General features: G+C 47.8%; 1 protein-coding gene across 7 annotated transcripts in view; it reads left to right on the forward strand.

The window, feature by feature from the left end:
- Zbtb7c (zinc finger and BTB domain containing 7C) overlaps nucleotides 1-21,717 on the forward strand; it is a 329,246-nt gene that overhangs the window by 271,747 nt on the left and 35,782 nt on the right. The window contains exon 4 of one of the 7 annotated variants that reach the window (XM_039097092.2): nucleotides 18,942-19,061. The exons of the other annotated variants lie outside the window; for them this stretch is intronic. The gene's annotated coding sequence lies outside the window, so the exon portion shown is untranslated. The remainder of the gene's footprint in view (nucleotides 1-18,941; nucleotides 19,062-21,717) is intronic. 7 annotated transcript variants of the gene reach the window in all.

A 21,717-nucleotide genomic window follows, 5' to 3' on the forward strand; every position in this document is an offset into this window, starting at 1 on the left:
AGTTTTTCTTTTAAAACTTAAGATGCCATCTGCAGGCATATCCCGGTGCGGACCTTCCCAGGGCGCAATTTGCCACCTCCATCTTCCTGAGCTCCGAACTCTCTTCCAAGTTCACCTCTGGCCCACTTTCTCCTCCCCCATCCTCCAGGCTCAGCTCTACAGCCATTCACGTCGTAGTCATGGAGCTCCGAGAACACAGCTCTCTTCCCACTCCAGCCTCAAATATTCACTTTTCCCTGCCCAGGATCTTAAATTCCACTCTGAGTCACTTTTGACTCTCTGGATTTCAGAAGATCTGGGACGGGCCTGTGCCCGTTGCCCCCGGATACCCTCACATTTTTTCCTGCTCTGTAGCCTGGGGATCCTCCCCTCCAGCAGTACAGCCCTTGGCCAGTGGGTTTCTAGCTCAATTTGTCCAATAGGAGGAGGACAAGAGAAAGAGAAGACGGGATAGCAGCAGGCCTAGCAGGTGGGGCACCATCGGAGGACGTCCAGTCTCTATGTTGAGTGGAGACTGGCAGCTTTTCCTTAGGTGACAATCAATACCCTGCCAAACTCTGATGAAGTCAGCCTTCGTCTGCCTGGTCAGAATCCACAGGGGCCCATCCCCAAGTGTCACTTAAAGCAAGGATCGGAAACCAGAACTACTAACCAGGGGTAGCGGTGTGCACCTTTAACCCCAGTGCTCGGAAGACAGAGACAGAGAGAGCTCTGTGAGTTCGAGGCCAGACAGAGCTACCTAGGGAGACCCTGTCTCAAAACAAAGCAAAACAAAACACACAAAACCAAAGTTACCTGGTGGTACCTGGAATGAAGCAAAAGTAGGAAAATCATGAGTTTGAGACCAGCCTGGGCTACCTAATGAGACGCCATTTCAGAAATACGAAACAGAAATCAGAGTTTCCGCAACACTTCACACCGCTTATTTAACATAGAGCTGGTAAGCGTAGATCTGGCCATCAGCCTTTTGGGGTGACTCAAGATCTATCCCGTGTGTGTACAGATGGAGTGATTGGGGAACTTCCCGGTTGCTCTTGCGTGAACTTCCATAAGGAATCTTCAGTGGTTTCTGATGAATGAACTTAAAGGCGTCTACAACGCATATTTAAGCGAAAAGTCTTTCCAGGTTTCCGAGTTGGCTTCCCCATATTTTATTATCTCATCTATTTTAAATATTTAAACAAAATTATCTCATATAGTCAAACAAAATTAAATAAATTTAAATTTAAATAATAATAATAATAATAAGTAAAATATTTTTATTACCACGACAGTGTCTGTTAGTAGTAACTCAGCTTGGAGGGTGGCTACTTAGTTTGCATGAAAACCTCAACTTCCCTCCTCTGAGCGCTTCCCTCCTCTGAGCGCTTCATCCTTTAACACTGGGAAATCGGCGCACTGACAGGAACGGCGAACACGGACAGGTCTGCTTCAGTTTTGTTTCTTCCCAGGCACGCAGTTCAGCCGCTGGCTGCAGGCACCTAAGCAAATGTAGCAGCTTCTGGTATCCAGAATGTGTTCAGTGGGTTTGCACGAGGCAAGGCAGAAATGGCCGGTGCCAGCAGTCCAGCAAGGACAGGGGGATCGCCTGGAACTCAGCCAGGGCTCTTGGCTGGTGGTTTCAGCCCCCCTTTAGAGAAATGAACATGGAACTGATTGGTTGCATGGCTCTCTCATTACTGGGGCACCAATGGGTTAGTGACTCCACAGTGACTCCTCCCACCACCCTTAGGTGATTGACAGCCACACCTGCCTCTTTGCTAAGGCTCCTTCTTCCTGTAGCTACCTTACCACTTTGGGACTGGAGGCCTGCAAGACTTGGAGGTCACAGCAGGCACTGGCTTAGTGTGGACATCTGAGCCCTGGAGTGTACAGAGAGGGACAAATGGAGGTCACCACGTTGCTTCCGATGGTATCTTTGGGTTTCCTGAAATTCCCCAGTGGGGGTGATAGTGGAGTCTACCTGGGCAGACTGAATCAGAACACTGAGAGGAAGTGTCCTCAGAGTCTTGTTTGGAAGGTTAGGCCGGTGCCAGCCAGACCCTGTGCTAGGACTGACCGGAATGACTCCTCCCTAAGGAAGGCACTATTCGAGCTTCCACTGGGACACCTATGAACTACCACAGTGACCCACGTGGCATGCTGATGCTAATGTACCTTTCTAGTAACCAACAGCTCTACAATGGAACAGAAGGCCTGCTCAACAAGAGGGGAATCTTACACTCTGCTAGTGTAAATCTACCCACTACCCAGGGCTAACAAAGTCATGGCTCCATCCCACTGGGTGGAGCAGTCATAGTACTGGCAGATGGGTGGATCTCATTCTGGTTGACTATAGAGAGAAGGCTGTCACTCTGCCTTGGGGAAGGCATGGGTAGGAGACGTCCACTCACAGCCTAATGATCTAGTTATGAGCCTTTTGGGAAAGGAAGACTTAGAAGGGACCATTGGAGATCGAAAACCAAGAAGCCAGGCCTAGGTTCTGCAGAGCATTCACAGTCTCAGCCTCCCTCCAGCCCCCCTAGCTCTACTGCACCGCTTCTGTCTTCTAACCTCCACCTCGGGGCTCCTCCCTGAGCACGCTCAGCTCATCTAGGGCCTGTCTATGAGGCTAGTTCAATGACTCACTAGTGTGGGGACTATGACCATTCAGGGAAGTTCACACTGATGCTTGGGACCTTGCAGATTCATTATGAAGGTTAGTCTTTGATCCGGTTGAGACTCCTTAGGATGAGTCATCCAAACCAGAGCCAGATGTGGGTTGCTACTGTTGAGCACACAGTCCAGTCCCTCTGTCTTGGCCCTCACACTTCATCAGTGAGCAGCACCAGCCATCCATGGGACTGGCTTCAAGCATGCTGCCATCTTGCCTTCAACTTGAATGACCCAAGAAAACCCAGAGACATTTTGTCTGGGAGGAATAGGGGAGGGGATGCAGAGGAATGGGGGAGGGGATGCAGAGGAATGGGGGAGGGGATACAGAGGAATGGGGGAGGGGATGCAGAGGAATGGGGGAGGGGATGCAGAGCAGGGAGGTGTTCCCAGCATGCTCTGGGCACCAGCTGTTGGTCCAGGTCAAGGGTCAGCAGTAAGCCTGGGAAGATCCCTGAAACAGAAGAGGGAGGAAGGGTGACTCTGTACAGCTGTTCCAGGTTTTTGTCATGGAGTGAGATGAGTGAAGAATTAGAAAATGATCTCAAAGCCCAACTGTGCACTCAGGATTTGAGTGTGGGTCTCTAGAGTTGAGTGTGTCACTGGGAACCTGGGTGACCTGAGGGGAAGGGAGGATTATTCATGAGAGGAGGCAGGGAAAATGAGGGGAATTCTGAGAGTGAGTCAATATTTTCCTAGAATCGTTTACTCCCCTTTTCTGTCCTTATACGGGACTTTTGGGTGTAACATAGCATCAGATTCGTGATGGCAGCAGGCGATCTTATAAATGACATGGAAATGCCATTGTAATGAAGCAAGGGACAGTTAGCCGTTGTCTAGATGACCCTCTTGGTCCCAGAGTAATCTGGCTTGAATGATCACGTGGCCTCATGCTGTAAGACCACTCTGTAACTGTCAGCCTCCAACCATGGTTTAATTTAGTTGTCTTTAGACCTGTGCAGCCTACCCCAGGCTTGGGGGTGCCCACCTGACCACTCAATTTGCTGGCCCTGCCCACACTTGGGCTCAGTGCTGAATCATGGGATCATTCTTGAGAGTGTTGTGAAGAAGGGACCGCCTACCTTGCAGAGCTCTGGGATTGTGACTCTCAGCCCTTAGCGGGTCAGAAGAATTGCCCCGGGGAGCCTTTTATACCATGTCCCAGCCTCTCGACCATGCCCCAGGAGTCTGGTTCACTGGACAGGTTGATGTATCTTGCTCTAACTTAGGGGGTTTTTAGTTTGCTTGCTTTTACTTTTCTGTGGTGAAGAAGTAGTGAGGACAAAACCTTATCCCCTTTGTACCCCAAATGTGGCCCTTGAAGGGACAGCATTTGCTTGACCTGAGCTGACAGAAACCTGAAGCCTCACTCCATTACCCAGTCAAAGTGCAAGCAGCGAGGTTGTCAGGGGTGGATTTGCACAGCCTTCTCTGCATGAGTCAGAGTCATCTGGGGAGTCAGGGTGTTCAGATTTCTGAGCTCTCATCTCTGAATCTGGCTCTTAAGTCTGGGTAGGGAAAGGGATCCTCGCTAAATAAACATCCAGATGATGCTGATGAGTTGGAATAATGGTTTTTAAGCATGTTTTTTTTTCCACTCTATGATTGGCAAATAGGGCTCAATGGAGGACAGGCTCACCATCAGGTGAACTCTGTTTTCACTCTGTTGCTCCTGCATCCAAATATTTTCTGCTGAGGATGCTCTTGCCAGCCAAACCAAGTCACATCCCTTGGCCTGATGAAGAAGCCCCATCACCACCACCACCACCACCACCACCACCACCACCACCACCACCACCACCACCTTCTTTTCCTCCCCTTCTATTTTTCTTCTTAGAGACAGAATCACATTCTGTAGCTCTGTAATTCACTCTGCTGCCTGGGCTACCCTGGAACTCATAGTAGTCCTCCTGCCTCAGCTGCCCAAACGCTAGGATTAAGGACACCAGTCAGTACACCTAGTTGTCCAGGCGTTTAGCTGCCTGAAAGCGCCCTGTCCCTACGTGTTCTATCTTTCAAGGCCACTTTTTCCAGGCAGCTCAAAGTCAGAACAATGTGTGCCTATGTCAAGCTCGTGGAGGACCAACTTAGGATTGTATCACACGCTTGGTGGAAACAAGTACCTGGAGAGTATGAGGCTGTAAATCGCAGGGTAGGGTGTGGGCCTATGGGGCAGCAGATGGGAACGCACACTGGGCAGGACCTCTTTTCCTGGACATGGATTCTTTGAGTTCTGTTAGAGGGCAAGGCCATAAGAAGTCACAGGTCACAACTTTGTGTCTTTCCGGTCTCGATTCCTGTCTTAGCCACTGTCCTGTCTCTTACAAGGGAAGACATTTCATTGGGGAGTTGCCTACTGTTCATAAGGTTAGTCTATTATCATTATGGTGGGGAGCATGGCAGCATGCAGACAGGCATGGTCCTGCAGCTGAGAGCATTATATCCTGATCCCTGCAAGCAAACAGGGAGAGAGAGAGAGAGAGAGAGAGAGAGAGAGAGAGAGAGAGAGACTGACTGACTGACTGACTGACTCTGACTGGGAGACTGGGAATGGCATGGGTTTCCGAAACCTCAGAGCTCAGGCTTCAGTGACACACCTCCTCCAACAAAGCCACACCTCTTCATCCTTCTAATCCTTTCAAAGAGCTTCGCTCCCTGGTTACCGAACATTCAAATGTATGAGCTTGTGGGGGCCATTCTTACCCAAACCACCTCGCTTCCTAAGACTCATCCCTGTAGCCTTCGCTCAGACCATCCATCAGCCCCTGACTGAAGGTGGATTTCAGAGGAAAGCCTGAGCGAGGATACTGATGGCAGCCATCACACAGACTGAGACATCTGCAGACTCATATAAATCTATGGTTTAGGTCTCTTCAAGAGGTACAAGCTTAAAACACAGAAGGGAAAGAATGAAGTAATGTGGGAGAAATCTTAAAGCTGTTTTGGAGAAAAGGAGAAAAACCCGGGAAAGCACACCAGTACTCTGGGACTCATCAGTCTCTGAGCCAGGGTCCCGTGTCAGTGAGTGCCAGGCAGTGTCACAGCCCAAGCCACTGTGAGTAAAATCCAAGAAGGGGCAGAAGGATGGGGATAAAAACACAGCATATCATGGGTGTGAAAGATCTGCAACCTCTGCCCCAGGGGCAGCAAGGAGGCATGAGGTCCGCTCTTTCCTTTGGAGTGACCCATCACATAGAAAAGCCAGTGTCTTTCCTGGTCACTAGAGCACACTGGAACATTCTAAACCTTCTTGCTTTCATTTCCAGAATTAAATATGTTCTTTGCCTTCAGGTTCCAGACCTGGGAGTACAGTGGGCCCTTCATAACTAAGTCCAGGCTGAGGGGCTAAGGCCGGCACCGGGAGACTCCAGGTTGGTCCCAACGTCTCCCACTAGTTATTTGACAGTCCTGGTTTGGTCCCTTGATATTTCTAACTGTCTCCTTATCCTTATCTGAAAAGGGAGGATAATTTGAGGTTGTTTTTTTTTTTTTTTTTCTCTCTCTTCAGAATAGTTAGGAGGAACTCTGGAGAGAAACACATGTTAACGCTTCAGTGCTGTGCCTCGCGTGGAGTCGGCACTTAACAAGGGGAGATTATTGTTACATTATTGTTTGAGAGCAACAGGGATAACAGCACACACCCAAACAAGATGGGAAATACGTGTTCTCAGAGTTTAAAACCTGTTATGTCAGTCTCGTGTGTCACGGACTCCTGAGATAGTAGAGGAAAAGCTGTCGAATCTAGCTTCTGGAGTTCAGTTCAAGCTCCATCTCGCTGTGTGACCTTGAGTCCCCCCCAACACACACACACACACACACACACACACACACACACACACACACACACACAGAGACACACACACTTTTTAAAAATGATTTTACATGTCTAAGTGTTTTGCCTGCTTGTATGTCTATACACCAAGACCATGTACTACCTGCAGAGGCCAGAAGATAATATGGATCCTCAGGACTGGACTTGCAAACAGTTATTAGCAACTCTGTGTGTGTGTTCTGGCAACACTGCAATCAGAAAATATTCTTCATTTCTGAGTCATCTCTCCAGCTCCCCTTCGTGTCTCTCTCTCTCTCTCGCTCTCTCGCTCTCTCGCTCTCTCGCTCTCTCGCTCTCTCGCTCTCTCGCTCTCTCTTGCTCTCTCAGTTTATTTAACTCTCTCTCAAGATATATTGATCTAACTCTCTCTCCCTCTCTCCCTCCCTCCCCGCCCCTCTAATTCACATGAGTACACTGTAGCCATCTTCAGACACACCAGAAGAGGGCATCAGATCCCATTACAGGTGGTTGTGAGCCACCATGTGGTTGCTGGGAATTGAACTCAGGACCTCTGGAAGAGCAGTCAGTGCTCTTAACCGCTGAGCCATCTCTCCAGCCCCCTTAGCCTATTTCTTAATCAAGCTGAGTCTCATGGTATCTGCTCTGTGAAGTTATTGTGAGGGTTAATGAGAAAGCATCCTTGCGACAGGGCTGGACTCACCATGGCCCCCATGTACTGGGCAGCAGTGAGAGTCAATAGAAAGGAGACAGCTCATTGGGAGGCAGGGGCATTTCCCTTCATGTCGTGAGGGAACCCACTGAAAGTGAGCAAGAGCAAAACAAGTCTGTGACGTGGGGAAATGAGTCAGTTGGCACTGTGTAGAGCAGAGAGGTATGGGGACAAAGAGGAGGCAGCCATTGTCTCCTCTGCATGATCTAGACCAGAGGCCTGTTCCCCTTCAAGACCCATTGGTGCAGGTGGAGACAGAAAGGAGGGACCACTGAGGGCCCTGGATATTCCTAAGGACTGCGACAGTAAAGCTGTCCGTGTAACTACTTTCCTTGAAGAGGCTGGTGGTAGGAAACAGCAGCAGCTGATGTCCTCAGCGCCCTCCCTGGGCAGACACTGTTCTGGTGCTCACACTAGTCACCCTGAGAAGTCGCTCTTTTTCTTTATTTTTATTTTTTTAAAGGTTCCTGAACCCCTTATTTCACTTTCTTTCATTGATACCTTTAATATCTTTGTGTATTTCCTTACCATCTTAAAGGTTGCAGATTGAAATCCGGTATTTTAAAGGTTTCTAAATTTCTGCTTTAAAGTTGATTTTGTCTGTTTTAAGGTTTTTTTTTTGTTGGATATTCTCCTTATGTACAATTCAAATGTTATCCCCTTTCCCAGTTTCCCCTCCGGAAACTCCCTATCCCATCCTCCCTCCCCTGCTTCTAGGTATCCACCCACCCACTCTCAGCTCCCCACCCTGGCATTCCCCTAGCTATGGTATCGAGCCTTCCCAGGACCAAGGGCCGCTCTTCCCATTGATGTCCAAAAGGCCCATCCTCTGCTACTTGTGCAACTGGAGCCATGGGTCGCTCCATGTGTACTCTTTGGTTGGTGGTTTAGCCCCTGGGAACTCTGGGGGACCTGGTTGGTTGATATTGTTGTTCTTCCTATGGGGTTGCAAAGCCCTTCAGCTCCTTCAGTCCTTTCTCTAGCTCTTCCTTTGGGGATATCATGCTCAGTCCTATGGTTGGTTATGAGCATCCTCATCTGAATCAGTAGGGCTCTGGTGGAGCCTCTCAGGAGACAGCTTATATCAGGCTCCTGTCAGCAAGCACTTCCTGGCATCCTCAGTAATGTCTAGGTTTGGTGACTGTATATGGGATGGATCCCCAGGTGCGGCAGTCTCTGGGAGCCTTTCCTTCAGTATCTGCTCCACTCTTTGTCTCTGTATTTTCCTCCCCTGAGTATTTTGTTCCCCCTTCTAAGAAGGACTGAAGCATCCACACTTTGGTCTTCCTTCTTGAGCTTCATGTGGTCTGTGAATTGTATCTTAGGTATCCCAAGCTTTTGGGCTAATATCCACTTATCAGTCAGTGCATACCATGTGTGCTGTAACTGGGTTACCTCACTCAGGATATTTTCTAATTCCATCCATTTACCTAAGAATTTCATGAAGTCGTTATTTTTAATAGCTGAGTAGTACTCCACTGTGTAAATGTACCACATTTTCTGTATCCATTTCTCTGTTGAGGAACATCTGGGTTCTTTCCACCTTCTGGCTATGATAAGTAAGACTGCTATGAACATAGTGGAACATGTGTCCTTGTTATATGTTGGAGCATCTTTTGGGTATATGCCCAGGAGTGGTATAGCTGGGTACTCAGGTAGTAATATGTCCAATTTTCTGAAGAACAGCTAGACTGATTTCCACAGTGGTTGTACCAGCTTGCAATCCCATCAACAAGGGAGGAGTGTTCCTCTTTCTCTACACCCTCACCAGCTTTGGCTGTCTCCTGAGTTTTTGATCTTAGCCATTCTGACTGGTGTGAGGTAGAATCTCAGGGTTGATTTGATTTGCATTTCCCTGAGGACCAAGGATATTGAACATTTCTTTAGGTGCTTCTTGGCCTTTTGATATTCCACAGATGAGAATTCTTTGTTTAGCTCTGTACCCCATTTTTAATAGGGTTATTTGGTTCTCTGGAGTCTAACTTCTTGAGTTCTTTGTATATATTGGATATTAGCCCTCTATTGGATGTAGGATTGGTAAAGATCTTTTCCCAATCTGTTGGTTGCTGTCTTGTCCTAATGATACTGTCCTTTGCCTTACAGAAGCTTTGCAGTTTTATGACGTCCCATTTGTCAATTGTTGATCTTAGAGCATAAGCCATTGGTGTTCTGTTCAGGAAATTTGTCCCTGTGCCCATGTGTTCGAGTCTCTTGTCCACTTTATCTTCCACTAGTTTTAGTGTAGCTGGTTTTATTTGGAGGTCCTTGATCCACTTGGACTTGAGCTTTGTACAAGGAGATAAGAATGGGTGGATTTGCATTCTTCTACATGTTGACCTCCAGTTGAATCAGCACCATTTGTTGAAAATGCTGTCTTTTTACCACTGGATGGTTTTAGCTTCCTTGTCAAAGATCAAGTGACCATAGGTGTGTAGGTTTATTTTTGGGTCTTCAATTCTATTCCATTGATCTACCTGCTTGTCTCTGTACCAATACCATACAGTTTTTTTTAAAATCACTATTGCTCTGTAATACAGCTTGAGGTCAGGGATGGTGATTCCCCCAGAAGTTCGTTGAGAATAGTTTTCACTATCCTGGTCTTTTGTTATTTCAAATGAATTTGCAAATTGCTCTTGCTAACTCTATGGAGAATTGAGTTGGAATTTTCATTAATTGCATTGAATCTGTAGATAGCTTTCAGCAAGAGAGTCATTTTTACTATATTAATCCTGCCAATCCATGAGCATGGGAGGTCTTTCCATCTCCTGAGATCCTCTTCCATTTCTTTCTTCAGAGACTTGAAGTTCTTGTCATACAGATCTTTCACTTGCTTGGTTAGAGTCACACCGAGGTATTTTATGTTATTTGTGACTATTGTAAAGGCTGTCATTTTCCTACTTTCTTTTTCCACCTGCTTATCCTTTGAGTAGAGGAAGGCTACTGATTTGCTTGAGTTAATTTTATATCCAGCCACTTGCTGAAGTTGTTTATCAGGTTTAGTAGTTCTCTGGTGGAACTTTTGGGGTCACTTAAGTATCCTTTCTAATTTGTATCCCTTCGACCTTCTTTGTTGTCTAATTGCTCTGGCTAGGACTTTGAGTAGTGTATTGAATAGGTAGGGAGAGAGGGGAGAGAGTGGATAACATAGATGAAGAAACCAAGATATTCCATGACAAAACCAAATTTACACAATATTTTTTCCATAAATCCAGCCCTACAAAGGATAAGAGATGGAAAACTCCAACATAAGGAGGGAAACTACACCCTAGAAAAAGTAAGAAAGTAATCTTCTTTCAGCAAACCCAAAAGAAGATAGCCACACAAAAATTATTCCACCTCTAACAACAAAAATAACAGGAAGCAACAATCACTTTTCCTTAATATCTCTCAACATCAATGGACTCAATTCCCCCAATAAAAAGACATAGACTAACAGACTGGATCCATAAACATGACCCAGTATTTTGCTGCATACAACAAACACATCTCAGTGACAAAGACAGACAGTACCTCAGAGTAAAAGGCTGGAAAAAAATTTTCCAAGCAAATGGTCCTAAGAAACAAGCTGGAGTAGCCATTCTAATATTGAATAAAATCGACTTTCAAACAAAAGTTATCAAAAAAGATAAGAAAGGACACTTCATAATCATCAAAGGAAAAATCTACCAAGATGAACTCTCACTTCTGAACACCTATGCTCCAAATGCACCTACATTCATAAAAAGAAACTTTACTGGAGTTCGAAGCACACATTGCAACTCACACAATAATAGTGGAAGACTTCAACACCCTACTCTCATCAATGGACAGGTCATGAAAATAGAAACTAAAAAGAGACACAATGAAACTAACAGAAGTTATGAACCAAATGGATTTAACAGTTATCTATAGAACATTTAATCCTAAAACAAAAGAATATACCTTCTTCTCAGCACCTCATGGTACTTTCTCCAAAATTGACCATATAATCAGTTACAAAACAACCTCAACATATACAAGAATATTGAAATAATCCCATGCATCCTATCAGAGCACCAAGGACTAACAAAAACAACAAAAAGCCCACATACACATGGAAGTTAAACAATAGTCTACTCAATGAAAGCAATGCTAAGAGGAAAACTCATAGCTCTGAGTGCCTCCAAAAAGAAACTGAAGAGAGCATACACTAGTACCTTGAAAGCACCAGAACAAAAAGAAGCAAATACACACAAAAGGAGTAGATGGAGGAAATAATCCAACCCTGGGTGGAAATCAAGTAGAAACAAAAAGAACTATACAAAGAATCAACAAAACCGGGCTGGGGATTTAGCTCAGTGGTAGAGCGCTTACCTAGGAAGCGCAAGGCCCTGGGTTCGGTCCCCAGCTCTGAAAAAAAAGAACCAAAAAAAAAAAAAAAAAAAAAAAAAGAATCAACAAAACCAGGAGCTGGTTTTTTGAGAAAATCAACAAGATAGATAAACCCTTAGCCAGACCTACCAGAGGGCATAGAGACAGTATTAAGGGAGACATAACAACAGAAACTGAGGAAATAAAAAACATCATTAGATCCTACTACAAAAAAGCCTATACTCAACAAAACTGGAAAATCTGGATGAAATGGACAATTTTCTAGACAGTTCTTTTTGATACCAGGTACCAAAGCTAAATCAGGATCCGATAAACCATCTAAACAGTCCCATAATCCCTAAAGAAATAGAAGCAGTCATTAAAAGTCTCCCAACCCCCTCCACCCCCAAAGAAAATAGCCCAGAACCAGATGGGTTTAGTGCAGAATTATATCAGACCTTCAAAGAAAACCTAATACCAATACTCTTCAAACTACTCCACAAACTTGAAACAGAGGGACCACTAGCTAATTCATTGTATGAAACCACAATTGAACTTATACTTAAAGTACACACACACACATACACACACAGAGAGAGAGAGAGAGAGAGAGAGAGAGAGAGACCCAACAAAAACAGAACTTTAGACCAATTCCCCTTATGAATATTGATGTAAATAAAATTCTTGCAAACTGAATTCGAGAACACATCAAAACAATCATCCATCATGATCAAGTAGGCTTCATCCCAGGGATACAAGAATGGCTCAATAGACAGAAATCCATCAACGTAATCCACTATATAAACAAACTCAAAGAAAGAAACCACATGATCATTTAATTAGATGCTGAGAAAGCACTTGACAAAATTCAGCACCCCTTCACGTTAAAAGTCTTGGAAAGATCACGAAGCTTACCAGCTAGAAAGTAGGGTAGACAGTGGTCTGGGCCACCTTCCTCATTCCCTGTTGGTTCATACCAGTCTCGCAGTGCAAACATACCTGTAATAGATTTCCTTGGTGGGAAAATCCTGCAGGGAGAGATGATGCCTCTATGGGCATGCACAGGAGGAGGCTAAGCATGCTTGGGTAAGGGACCTTCTCCTTCCCCTTCTCCTTTTCTCTCTTCAGTAGTTCCCTTTCCAGCTCCAAAGCCTGCTCTTGGGGGAGACCCCAACTTCTTGGAGAGGGCTCACATTCCTCTTCTTCGTTTTACCCCAAAAGTCCCAGCAGAGGATGGCTAGTAGGAAGGCCATTGAGCTCACCTGGTACGATTAGAATGAACCTCCCTGTCCCCAGATGTTCTTGACTGATAAGGCTTCATGACACCACTCCCAGGAGCTGGGATTCTCCAGGAGGCTAGACTGCAGGGGGCTGGTATTCTAGACTACAGGTTTGCATTAGACCAGAGGGAAGAAGGCTGAACTGTGGAATCATGGGCCTCAACCAGTTTGGGGAGGTTTGGGGATCAATAGGAAGAAGTTAGAGCAGGGGTTCTCAACCTGTGGGTCAAAATGCTTTGGGGGTCAAACAACCCTTTCACAGGAGTCACATACCAAATAATCTGCATAGCAGATATTTACATTACGATTCATAATAGGACAAGTGATATAAAAAGGTACATGAAAGCTGTTGGGTGTACTCACATAACAAGTAGAGACCCTGCAACTCATACATTGGGAGAGGACTGCCATCACTGACATGATCTCATTCCTGATCTCATTCCTCGCCGGCTGGTCCTGGCCTCTCTTCTTCCCAAGATCAAAGGTCCCAAGATTGCTCACTTCCTTTTCTGTCTGCTCTAAGCGAGGGACATGCTCCCTTGCACACGTGTGCACCAACACACTTCAGCCCACTGGGACAGCAACTCAGGTGTGTAGACAACAGAAGCTAGTTACAGGGGAGGCTCCATCACATGGAAGATTCCAGAAAGTCCCTTGTACAGACACTTAGTGAGAAAAGAGATGTGAGGCTGTCCCCGAGGTGACCCCGAGGAGAACGACTACCTTACCTCAGCCAACATCATTCACAGTGTGCTATGTGGGATTCAGGTTCCCTGCCATCAGCTTCAGAACACTTTCTTTCTTTAGGAGAGTATATGAAGAGAAAACAAGGTAGAATTAGGCTCTTTATAATTTCATCAGAAGGGACAATAGAGTTAATGCCCTCCTGCCGGAGCATTCGTAGCCAGAGGAACTTCTTGATTTCATTTTTTCAGAGCTTCGAAATGTTTTCACTACTAGATTGGATACTAAAGCCCTGTTAGGACAAATTCTATTACTGAGAAGTGTTCAGTTCTAATAGAGAAATTTCCGTGTCAGCAGTCAGCCTATGGAGTGGGATCTATTAAAGGGGTCAGAGGCAAACTCTGACCTGCGTTCTGCATTCTTTCCCCCTTCCTCCTGCCCCTGCCGACTCCAAAGTGACCTTCCATGGAAAGACGTGTGTGTGTGTGTGTGTGTGTATTGTATATGTGTGACTATGTGTGTATATGTGTGTGTATTGTATGTGTATGTGTGTATGTGTGTATGTGTGTGTTTGTGTGTGTGTGTATGTGTGTGTGTGTGTGTATGTGTAAATGTAGGTGGACAATGAGGACTCAGGAACAATGAGGGTTACAGCGAGGATGAATGGATGCTGAGCAGACAAGAAAGCAGGTTTGGTGCTTCAAAGTGCCAACCCCTCACGTTAGCACCGGAGAGCCACACAGAGTCTGTACTGTAAGACAGTGTTCTTCCGGCTGCACATGTTATCCTCTTACCGGCCATTTGATTGATCCGGCAGGCAATGGCCTCCAGCTCTGAAAAGGAAAGAAAGAAAATCAGAACAGAGTAGAAAGCATCAGGGCACATCATGAGCAGAGTGAAGGGCGATAGATGACCTCTGCTTCACTGGCTAGGGAGACGGCTCAGGTGGTAAGATGCTCACTGTGCAAGCATGAGAACCAGGTTCAGATCCCCTGCTCCCACCTAAAAGTCATGCATGGTGGCAGGTGTCTAACTCCGGTGACGGAGTGGTAGAAAGCAGATCCCTAGAGTTTATTAGGTCTATAAACTCAGGCAGGCTGGCCATCAGCAAGCTCTAGGTTCCGTGACAGACCCAGGGACGGAAAAGGATGCTTGGGAAACACATTCGACCACTGACTTCTGGCGTACACGCACACACACACACACACACACACACACACACACACACACACACACACACAGAGAGAGAGAGAGAGAGAGAGAGAGAGAGAGAGAGAGAGAGAGAGAGAGAGAGATGGGGGGGAGGAAAATCCTTTCAATTGTTCTGTATATGGAGGTCCCTATACCAGTCATGAAGAACAATGTTCTAGTGTTCGGGTTGCCCCAGCTCTGGGAATTTCTTGCTACATTGGCCTCCACTTTGACTTTAGGAACCTTGAGATTCAGTAAGGCAAGTTCACCCAACTTGTGAAATTCAGATCTGGGCCCAGGGCCTGGTTTCTAGGCCCGACTTCATTCCTTTAGCTGCCTTTGCCTTTCGGGGTGGGGGTGGGGTGGGGTACGGTAGATATGCGGCTCCAGAGCCAAAGCTATCATCCGCTCTGGGCACTCAACCCCTGAGTCTCGGTGTACTCATCCATCAAATGGGCCTGTGCTCTCCCATTAGGGCTGCTGTAAAGACATTGAAACACAGACACGCTTGGCATCTCTGTCCTGTGCCTGAGGGACAATCACACCACCTGGCTGGGCTTGCTGTTCCACTGCAAAGATATGTAGGAAGCACTGGAACCAGATCGCTCTTGAAGAGGAAATGGAGCCTTTTCCCTCCATCCCCTAGAGGCTATCAGCCATGAGGTCCAGGGGCCTCCATAGTGTCCCACCAAGTAGCACAACCTGGACCACAGTCCAGAGGTACGCGTACGGACAGCCCACAAAGTGGGGCTTAAGTCTATACATCCCCCCATAGTTGCTATGGTGTGGGCCTAGGGGAGCCAGGCTGCTCTCTTCTGGGTCACCAGAACTCCCCAGAGCCAACCAGGTCCCCCCTTCTTTTGGGAGGGAAGTGGTAACAGCCAGGAAGGGACAGTTAGCAAGTGGCAAGCACCCAGGCCTGCATCTCCCCCCCACCAGCCCATTCACCCTCACCCTTTGGTCTGCCCAGTGCCTTGAAGCTCTGAGCTGGAATAACCGGCCCCTCCCTTTCCAGAATAGATAATACAAAACAAAACAGGGTGTTAATGTTTGATTTCCTTCATTCGCTCTACAAATATTTGGTGCTTACTGTGCCCTGGCCATTACAGAACCATCACAAGGACACTGAGTCGTGATTTACCTGAGGTAGAAGCACAATGAGCCTCTGGGTGCTGGCTTCTGGTTTCACCAGCTATCCCACAAGTGTTTGTTGAATTTGCCTAGCAGGTGCAAGGAGGGGGAAGGGGAGACGGTATTTCTAGGCCTGCATGCCAGGCCCCTCTCAGGGCTCGGAGATGGATGAGTTATGTGTTCACTCTAGGAGAGCTGGGGCTCCAGAGAGCATTAGGGAGGATGGGCGTCACCAGCCGTGCTTCTGATTTCTGCAGGTGCTGAGGGATTAGTCACGGGGCCAGGTGGGCCCCTCCGTTTAACTCTGCCATTCTCTCATTCAGATGGCAGAGAGGACAAAACTAAGGCTTGAAAAGGCAGAAGGGAGCCACCTGCATCAGGCAAAGCTGAGGGTCTCAGTCCCCCTGAATGGGCCATCAGGCAAACCAACCCAGAGCTACAGCTTCTCAGCCTTCTCAACCAAGCCCACAGTGGGGTGAAAGGAGCTGTTTAGGGTTCTCTGGATGTCCAAGCCTCAGATCTTGAGGAGGAGTTTCTCGAATGTTCTTCCTCTTCAGATTAGCTGCTGCGGCTTGCAATTTGCTTCATGTTGGGCGCAGGACTAGAAGCCCTTGGCCACGTTGCCAGCCTCCATGGACAGAAATGCAGCAGGCTGCCTCTGACACTTGGGGGCCTCTCTGGGACTTTTGTTTTGGTTCCCATGGAGCAGGGTGGAACTTGGAAGGGAGAGTTGTTGGGGAAAACCAAAGCCTGTCCAGTAAGCTATCCAGCCTCCAACCTGTGGCAGCACACATGAGTGTCTATGTACGATACACAGGTACCTCTTCCTGACCATTCCCACAACACTACAGGGTTGGAGGGGCCAGGGTAGAGCCAGCTGAGGCTGGAGATGATGCCAGACTCCTTTCCTCCCCCATACCTGTGCTGCCTTCCTCCCCTTTAAACACTTTAATGGAGGGCTATTTTGATCTAAGTTTAATTAATAAGAGGAATCAAAGGGTTAAAGGAAATTTGAGACTAACGAAAAGGGGGAACTGTGTCTGCTACTGTGTGACCCATCAGAAAAGTGTCACTGGACCAGCATGAGTTCTGGGCTTGGAGTCTTCTGAGATCAAGTCTCCTCTTCCTGCCGTCTCTGCCTTCAGGGTAAAGAGCTCTGTGTTTGCCATGGGGAGGGCCTTGGGGGAAACGCCGACACTCTCCCTTCCCTTCCACCACTGGAAGGTCCAAGGGTGCTAAAAAATAAAATCACTCATCGCAAACCATCCTGTCAGCTCTCCTCCTGACACAAGAATGTTCCTGAGGCAGCCCTGATGCATGGAGCATGTGGTTTTAAAGTATTCTAAAGCACAGTGCTCTGCACGGGTCACCCCAGTGCCCAGTGGTCCTCCTCTGTTACGTGATAACTGAAGGGCAGGAGGGCCAGTGACACAGGAGAATCTTGCTCCTGAAAGCTCACGCTCCAAGGGACAGTGTCACATAGATGAAAGAGTGGCTCCCAGAAGACTGACATGGGTGGAAGAGGATTTGGAAAGGGCTGAGGTGAATGAAGGGGCCTGGCAGGGCTGCAGAGAGTCTAGGCCCTAGGGAAGCAACGTTTGTTTCTGTTGGAGACTGCAGGAGGCCAAGCGGAGAGGCAAGGAGAACCTAGGAGGAAGGATGAGGCATTACCACAGTGTGGCCTGGAAGCCCAGTGGAGCTATGCAGGGGCTGAACTGCCCACAGCAGACCTTTCCTGACAGCCACTGGTCAACCCGGCTTTTAAAGAAAGGTGGTGAGGACCAGGCCTGGGGACCTGGACAGCTGGCTGCAGCCAGGCTTAGCACTGGACGATCGACCGGGGTGGGTGCGGGCAAGCATGGCAGGGGAGGAAAAGGTCTTCCCCCTTTGGATTCAGGGCCTGTTGTAATTCTTGGGTCTTAAGAACAGACTGCCAAGATCCTGTCGGTACCTGCCCGGCCCCGTGCCAGTCCCAACCCTGTGCCTGCCCCAGCCCCGAGGACTCTTCTGTTTGCATTGTTTCATGCAGTCCACACCCAAGCAGGGGAGTAAAGATAGCCAGCCCTGCCCACCACCGCCTGCCCTCCCCACCCGGGTGACTCAGGCTGGGCGCCTGGTGGCAGCCGCTCTGCTCTCTGGCCTGCTCAACTGCCTGCATCTGCTCTCGATTTGCTGTCCGTGTCTCTGTGACCTCAATGAGGCTGATTTCCCCTTCTCCGGATTTAAAGGAAATGGTACCTTCCTCGCCCTGTGGTATACAGATTATTATAGTGTCTGCCTGCCTCGGGGGTGCGAGAAGGAAAGTGGACTTGGACGAGGCCAGTTTAATTGCGATGTACAGCTGCCCGAGGTCCCCGTCCACTCTGGCCGGTCCTGAGCCAAACCAGTTTTCCATGGCCAGGCTGGGCCTGGTTTCCACACCGGTTCCTGTCAGGAAGTCCCTCCGCCCAGTGTGTGCTGTTAAATAGGATCCTTTTCATTCCTTTTCCTCTATAAACCTTCCTTTCAGGTCATTCTGAAGGGAGAGTGGGGATGTGGCAGAGGGTAGGGGGGTGGCAGTAGGCTCCGGTCCCAAAAGGGAAGTGGCTGGCAGGAGCCTGGCCTGGGTCAAATACCCAGGGCCCTAGTCCAAGGACAATGCCTGGAGCCACTTCCTCCTCTGCAGAGGGTGCCAGCTGACCCCCCGAAATCATCTAGTGCCACCTCCTCTTCCCCACAAGGAGGGGTTTTAGGGTAATGGGAAGAGCGGCCCATCCTAAAAATACCTCTACCACACACTCCCCACAAAGAATAAATTCTCCCTTCCCTCTTCAGTCTTATTTGCCTGTCCCAGGCCCCCACACTGATGGGCTCAGCTCTTTCCAGCTGTGCCCTTGGCTCCACCCCACAAGGATGGGGCAGGCTTCCTCCTCCTCTTCCCTCTGCTGCCTCTGATCCTGGACCAGCAACCTGACCCCACCCACCCTGACTAGCTACACTGTATATTCCCCACCCACCCCGACTAGCTACACTGTATATCCATTGTGGCTTGGATTGCTCACTGCTGCAAGCCTGGTAATGCCTGACACACAGGGCATGTGTTGAGTGACTGGAAAGGTGTGTCCCTTTCTGCCTCTGTGATATGACTTTGATGTCCCTTGAAGTTACCTGGGGTCCTCTCTCCACTACCTAGGAGCACCGACACCTTGGGTGAGTGACATCTGCCCCATGAGCCTCTGTTGCCTTGCCTGTGGAACAGCCTCAGGATTGCAGGACTCTCGGGCTTCATCTGAAGGCCACAGGCAGAGGGCCGGTGAGTGCCTGGGATATCTCTACCCTCCATTCCTGGTTCCTGTTGCAGATGCTGAAAATGATTCTCTCGGTCGTTTCTTAGACACTCAGATACAGGCATTTTTGTTGTTGTTGTTATTTCAAGAGAAAGGGTTTACTCAAACATATTACCAAGCCTGCAATAAAGCTATGGAAGAGCAGGAACTTTTGTTGGCTTTATATAGTTCACACAAAACGTTAAATTTAAATTCGCATTGCAAACTTGAGATGAACTTGAAGCTGGGAGGGGGAGAGGCGGGGTCTCCCCTCCCTACCTCCCCCTTTTTGAAGTTTTCTTTCAGTTTTAGTTCCACATATGATTGCACAAATTTATGGGATACGCTGTCACGCACACTCTAGGGAATGATCCTATCAGATATTTAGAATGTCCGTCTTCAACATTTATCATTTTTATGGGGAAACACTGGGAACCATCTCTTTAGCTGTTTTGGCAAACAGAATAGCACCGTTAACTCTGGTCCTGCTGTGTAGCAGGGCCCTCTGTCTGACCTGTGCCCCTGGTGCAGGTTCCCCTACATCCTACTCATGCCAAGGGCCATGCATAGCTTTTCCCAGGACCCTGCTCTCCCTGTGCTGGGAGCCTTGCACCTTGCACTCTGGTAGGAGTACAGCTCGAAGTGACACGCGTTTGGCACTACCAACAGTAGATGGTACAGTAGATGGCTGACTTCCTGGTTCTTCCATTGACCACAGGCAGGGAGTCCTCGTGGCTTCTGACTGTATGTCTCATCTCCAAGCTGTCCTCAGTCTGGAGGAGACAGAGCAGGAAAGTGACCAGCCTTGGCACTGCTATAGGGAGAGCTCTAGAGCTGACGGTATCCTGCTGCTGTCGTGATGAGAACCAGTAGAGGAAAGAACAGAGTCAAGGACAGTGGCAGCCCCTGGCCCCAGCGCTAAGTGGTGAGGCAACAGGGAAGGGAAGGGCATTTGCTGATGGAGGCAGGAGAGAGTTGGGCAAGCCAGAGGAGTGCCACCCACAGAGACACCTGGAAAAGCCTACTGACAATGGAGCAGTGTGGGCACAGAGTTAGTCAGACAACAGAAGAGTATGGGCCCCATCTCTAACCTCTGTGGATATTCTAAACAAAACACCCGCATCTAAAGCTTCGAAGGTCTCATCTACATGTCAGAGGAATGCGATGTTTGTCCTTCTGCATCCGGATTACCTCACTCACGATGGTTGCTTCAAGCTCCACTCGTTTATCTGCAAACTTCATAATTGCGTTTTTGTTAACGGCCGAGTAATATTCCCTAGTGTAAGTGTACTGCATTTCCATTCTCCACCCGTTGATGGACAGCTATGCTGCTTCCGCTGTCTGGCTATCGCGAATAGAGCAGCGATGAACGAGGGTGAGCAGGTGTCCCTGTAGGAGAATGTAGAGTCCTTCGCGTATATCCAAGCGGCAGAGCTGGCTCTGGTGATAGAGCTGTTCTCGCCTGTTTGAGGAACTGCCACCCTGACTTCCATAGTGGCTCTACTGCTTTGCACTCCCACCAGCAATGGAGGTTTCCCCTTTCCCTGCATCCTGCCTAGCACGTGCTGTCGTTTGTTTTATTGCTCTTGGCCATTCTGACTGGCGAACGGTGAGGTCTCGAAGTGGTCTTAATTTCTCTTTCCCTGATGGCCCAGGATGTTGAACATCTTGCGAAATGTTCCTCCGCCACTGTTTTGCCTCTTGAGAACTCTGTTTAATTCTGCATTTTACTTTTTAACCGGGTCATTTCTGTGTTCTGGGGATTCGTTTTTGTTTCGTAGCTCTTTATACATCCTAGATATTAACTCTCTGTCAGACGTATAGTCCGTGAAGGTCTTTGTCTGAGTGATGGTAGTTTCTGCTGTGCAGAAGCTGTTTAGCTTTGGGAGGTCCCATTTACTGTTGGGCTTTGTCGCCTGTGCCACTGGGATCCTGTTCAGCGAGTCCTCCCCTGTGCCTAGGAATTCAAACCTATCATCCGTAGGACTCAGAGTAGCCCGTCTTAGGTTGAGATGAATGATCCCTTTGGAGTTGAGTCCTGTACATGGTTGTGTTATCATTCTGACCCAGCTTGACCAGCAACATTTGTTGAAGATAAAAAATTTTTTCTGTGTGTATTTTTTTTTTTTGCTTCTTTGTAAAGAAAAGAAAGAAAACTCCTCTCTGTAGGTGTTTGAAGGTTATGTCTGGCCCTCCAGGTTTATTCCTTGGCTAAATCTAAATGGTAATCTCGTCTTTATAAAAAAAAAAAAAAAGCAAAAAACAAAAACACTCTACAGCAACATCTGTGTGCACTGAACCAAATACCTGGGTGCCAAGTTAATACAGAAAACTGACCACTACAGTCTTTGACATCCGAGTAGGAGGAGCAGCCCACTGATGGCCCGTAGCCAGTTCTGCCACTGTGAATGGGCATTCAAGGTAAAACCTAAGTCCTGCACACACAGAAGGAACCCGTGACGTAGGAGGCCACTCTTTCCAAGTGCTGCATCTTGGCAGCGAACTGACCTGGGTTTTCGTTTGGTTTGTTTTTTTTTTTTTAAGATTTATTTATTTATTTTATGTATGTGAGTACACTGTTGCCGTCTTCAGATGCACCAGAAGAGGACATTACATATGGTTGTGAGCCACCATGTGGTTGCT

Source organism: Rattus norvegicus, chromosome 18 (assembly GCF_036323735.1).
Source record: "Rattus norvegicus strain BN/NHsdMcwi chromosome 18, GRCr8, whole genome shotgun sequence".
In the NCBI taxonomy this organism is placed as follows: domain Eukaryota; kingdom Metazoa; phylum Chordata; class Mammalia; order Rodentia; family Muridae; genus Rattus; species Rattus norvegicus.